Source organism: Chenopodium quinoa, unplaced genomic scaffold (genome assembly GCF_001683475.1).
Source record: "Chenopodium quinoa cultivar QQ74 unplaced genomic scaffold, ASM168347v1, whole genome shotgun sequence".
Lineage (NCBI taxonomy): Eukaryota > Viridiplantae > Streptophyta > Magnoliopsida > Caryophyllales > Amaranthaceae > Chenopodium > Chenopodium quinoa.
Genome location: NW_018744362.1, coordinates 321845 through 327260, shown reverse-complemented (window position 1 = coordinate 327260; position 5416 = coordinate 321845).

Genomic DNA, 5416 nt, shown 5'->3' with positions numbered 1-5416 from the left:
TATTTGCTTTGTTTGTTGAACTTTATGCCATGAAATTGCTTGATTATGCTTGTATATTACCTTCGGAATATTTTGAGACTTGTTTGACTCAATTTGGTGAAGAAATTAGAAAATTGCCATTGTTGAGTCCTTTGAGTTTGTGAGAACAATATGGCTTGTTCTCCGTATTTTTGCGAGCCATTTTGTCCAATTTGTCACAATATTTGTCATAGTATTACAAGAAATTGTTTGATTGCTGAAAAATGTTGTTTCTATATGTATTGAAATTATGCTATGTTTTAGTACTACGTACTTTTTTTTTGTGAATATAGTATCATGCGGCTAGGCGAACCTTAGATACTATAGAATCCTTAATTTACTGTTACTTTGCTTAATATAGCATGGCTAGACGACGCGGTTCCATATCTCGTTCTAGGGAGGCTCACCGGGAGGACAATCCCTTGACGCCGACTTGGGGACCTCTTCTTCTCTAGGGGAGTTCCCGGATTGGGACAAGTGCACTCTGTATTTTGCGCCCAAGTTCCACATCTCGGAGTGCGTTCGGCGCGGGATTCATAGTGGGAGAGTTCGTACCCATGATTCTGGCAACGACACCATCGGTTCCTTGTACGATACTTACTTTCGCGATCATGATGGTTTGCGTCGCCTGTGGGAGTCTTGTGGCTTGACTCCTTTTTTCCGAGCCACTCGAGCTATATATTCTTTCGGGCTGAGCTGTTACGTGGTTCAAGTTTTGGTGGAGTTCTTTTGGGACACCACCAACACCTTTTATTTCCCCTAGGGTGAGATGACCATTACCCCTACTGACTTCAGTCTCATCACGGGACTGGAATTTCGTTTGATCGCGCTTCTGTTCGATAGCGAGATCACCGTCTATTCTCCGGTGGTACTAGATTTGTTGGGCCCTATTACTATCCAGGATCGTAGCGAGGATGAGCCAGCGCATCTCAGTTCTCGGTGTATCCTCCGGTCCACACTCGCGGCGACCTTTCAAGATGGTGCGACCACCCTAGAGCAGCGGGTGCGCATCTTTGCTCTTATCTTGTTGTCAGGGACCTTTTCTCATGATAAAGGTAGTCGAGTCTTACTCTACTATCTGCCTGCTCTTTGTAACCTTCACATGGTCGGGTCATATGATTGAGCCAGCTTGGCCTATGCGGACTTCCTAGTTGGATTGCGACTTTCTAGTCGTCATGGTTCCTTCGAGGAAGATATCGCACTATCCAGATTTTGGAGACTCGTAGAGGTATACTTTACTTCCTTTACTGAAGTTAGCTCTAGATTTTCATTAGCATTTATTGATACTTCTTTATCTTCGTAAATCTGGTTCTACGATTATTTCCCGTCTCTCGCATTGGCGAAACCTTCGCCTTGCGAACTCCCCGTTACTGCCTGATAGGGAGGCCGCCTCAATGACCAGCTATTACCGCTCACGTTCAAGAGTAGAGCTTCTTGGTATGTTTTTTGAATACTTATCTTTTATTTCCTTTAGTAGGATTTTATCTCATGAGTATGCGTTTTGTAGGAGCTGCTGTAGAGTTTTGGCCATGTGCCGATTTGGACATTCTTGTGCTTGCTGCGCATTACACTACTTAGCGTTGGTATTTTCAAGGGACGTACGATGCTGGGTATACCTAGGCGAGAGAGTGGCTATTCAGCACTCCTCGGAGGCTTTTGTTGTTCCTACTCGCCCTCCTCGGCACCAGCGAGCACAGATTGGCAAACTCATGCCCGTGCAGAGCTGTGCTACGAGGAGACGTTGCTGTCGCTTTTGGCTCCATCACATGTTTCGCTAGAGGGGGTGGAGGTATTCCTCATTTCTTGTGTTTGTCTTTTGTGTAGCCCCCAAATAGATACTAATTACTTGGATTATTTTGCCAGGATGTACGTTCAGAGTTCGTTCCTGCCCCCGTATCTATCACCTACCAGGGGATGTATGGTCCGGTTGTGGAGATGAATCCCCTAGCTCCTCCGGATCATTGTTTGATCGAGCGGTTGATACCTCGGAACAGACCTGGGTGAGTCATTTATTTGCTGTTTACTCATACATATATCTTTGATTGTTACTGACTTTTTCTCTTGATAGTTCTCTCACGAGGTGGTAACAAAGATGGCGAGGGTTATGGACGCCTTTCATTATCAGCTGGTGAGATTGAGAGATCAAGCCTCTTGCCGTCGTGACGACACTACTGTAGAGGTATTTCTCTTATCCTTATTACATGTTTTATTTGTCTATTTTTGCTTCTTACTTGATTTATTTTTGCAGGGACTTCCTATTCCTCCACCACATACACGGACGAGCACCGAGGCTACGACAGAGAGATTCGGGTTTTGCTTGAGACGTCGTCGTACTTCTTCTAGGGGCTAGATCTCAGCGGAGCAACAACGCCAGCAAGAGCAGAATAGGGAAGACCCTACTCCAGCGCCAGACAACAACATTTGGCGTTTAGCAACAGATTTCAGCGCCTGGCGCTAGATCTCAGCGTCTGGCGACAGAGCATGTTCTTGGCGCCAGCAATATTTTAGCAGCGACAGAGCTGGAAGCCTCTCAGAACGGTTATTTCGACTTCATACAACAATTTCGGGTTCCTTGGTACGCTAGTTAGCCCCTATAAGCAAATTGACATGATTAGTAGTCAGCTCAATTACAATCGTAGTAAATGATTGACCTGAAAAAAAAATTGTCTTACTTAGCTTAAGCGCCTAAAACACTGGCTCATTACAAGCACCAAGGCATCGGTTCAAATGCAAGAAAATCACTTATACGACAATTTTTCCAAGATTGGATTTTCATCTTTAACTGACAATATTTCTAAAATATGGATTGTCGCGCTTCTTCTTCAACGACAATTTTTCCAAGATTGGATTGTCATCTCTGGCATAGTTTCCAAGCGTGGATTGTCGTTCTCCTTCTATGTTTGGCAATTTTTTCCAAGTTCGGATTGTCATACATTCATGGATCTTTGGCAAGTTTTCAGAGATTGGATTGTCATACACCTAGTTCCCAATGGCAAAATTTCCCGAAGGATTGTCGTAGGACTCTACTCATCATAAATTTTGGCAAAATTTCCTCAATGTGGATTTTCATTCATTTCAGCAAGTGACAAATTTTCCCGAAGCGGATTGTCGGTCAACTCTTTTTTGCAAATGTTCCAAGACGCGGATTGTCAATTGTGGCAATATTTTCCTAAAAGGATTGTCGCATAGCGTTAGCAAATTTCCAAGGTGAATTGATTTCAAGAGTTATATTCCAAGATGTGGATTGACGATCGTAGCAAAATTCTTATGACATATTGCTACGAAGCATTCGCATCTTTTCCCAAAAATTGGATTTTGGCAAATTTTCCGAGATACGGATTGTCGCTTCATCGTGGCAACATTTCCAAGGATGGATTGTTACGAAACATTGACAACTTTCCCTTAATTGGATTGTAATACATCATACAAGAGTTGTGTTGGCAACTATTCCCAAAGAAAAAGAGGATTGTCATCACAGCAAAAGCACTGACATACTGGTTCACAAGCAGCAAACCGCCGACGTACTGGCATAGCAGCATTAAGGATCAACAAGCAGTGATCTTTTCGAAGACTATCACAACGGAAATTAGAGGTAGTTACAAGCGTAGTAGTCTTCAGGCGGAATTCTCTAGCTTGCAGAAGATCGTGAAAACAACAAGATGGCATTCCCTAGCTTGCGGAAGGTTGTCACAAACAACAACAAACAACAACAAATCAGTTACTACAGAGACGTGTGCTCGACGGTGCAAGATACGCGTTTCTTAACTATTTTATTTGTTTAACTAACGCTAGTTTGCAGGTATTGGCGTTACAAGAATGAGTTGGGATCGCAGAACGTTCTGAATCAGTCTCCGTCGCTATCGATACTTTGACTTTTATTTTCGAAACTTGTGTTTCTCCAAACTCAGTCAAAGTGGGGGCTTCTATAGACACCCAAATGGGTCTCCCCAAAACCAAACCCAGTGATGGATACCTTTCGTGTCATTTGATTATCAAACAAAGCAAAAATGTGAAAAGTCTAGTGATGAGGATGTTTTTAATAAAATATCTTTTCTTTCTATTTTTGAAAACATTTCTTTCCTTACTTTATTTATGAAAAACGTGCATTCCAGTTTATTTTGGTCCATGATATGAGTCCAATAATGGTGTAGTTGGATGGGGTTTGAAAAAACCTTTCCAACGATATATTATAAGCCCAATTCCGATGAATAATGAGGAAGTTATGGCCAAAATACTAAACTGGGCTCGAACCGGATCTTACCTACGACCCAATGATCATGTGGAGGGTCCAAAGGTCTAATCCTATTCCTAAACTAATTAGGATTGATTAGAAGCTTCTATAAGTTTCTAAAAGATCTTAATTATCCTTTTTGAAAAGATAAGATTAAAGAATTTGTGTTAAATAAAAACTTTCCTTTTTTAAAACTTTCTTTTTTCTTAAATCCCAATTCTATTCGAATTTATCTGTTCAAAGACTATCAGATTTTATTTTCGTGCCTCATAATATTTATCCAAATCTTATAAGTTTGGATAGATCTTGAAATTATCTTTCCAATAATATATTATAATATTAATTCCGAGCTATAACGAAAAAGATATGAATGGAATACAAAACTCTATCCAAAACTAACACCCTTCCTCTATTTCGGCCATATATTTACATCTACAAAAGATTTTAATCTGATTTTAATTGGGTTAGAAAGTAGACTTATAGATTTTTCCAACGACATATTATTTTCCTTATTTGGACTTTCGGATCAAAAGATATGATAAAAACAAAATGCGTGAAACTGATTATTAGCGCCTGACGCCAAACATTAGCGCCTGGCGCTAATGACCAGCGTCTGGCGCTAATCGTGTTTCATTCTCGTTGAAACTCTGATTTGTTTTTCTATCTGTTTGGCTGATTTTCTCTATAAATAGCCTCTTAAAATTCTGTTTTCAACCATCAATTTTCATCAATCCTTTTAATCAACTCTCATCAAGAATTTCTTGATTCTCTCTCCCTCTTTCAAGCCTAGCTTTTTACAAACACAATTCCTCATACATTAGCACTAGACACACCTAGCATAGTTCGAAATTACCTTCGCCCTAGACGTGAAAGGTTTTAATTCTCTCTCCCAAATCTCTCTTTCAATTATTTAATTTAACTTTTTATTTTATTATTTTCCTTGAAGTTACTAACGTGTGTATTTTGTTATTAGAAAGAGGTACAAGGCATCCAAGTAAGTGCTTTAATTGATTTATTGGTATTATGATATAGACATCATGTCTAGGTTGTTATTATGATTCCTTGTATAATGTTAGGATGCTTGATGTTTTGAATGACAACAATGATTCCTAGTATCATGTTTAGGGTAACAACTATAATTTCTAATATCAAATATGCTTATTATGA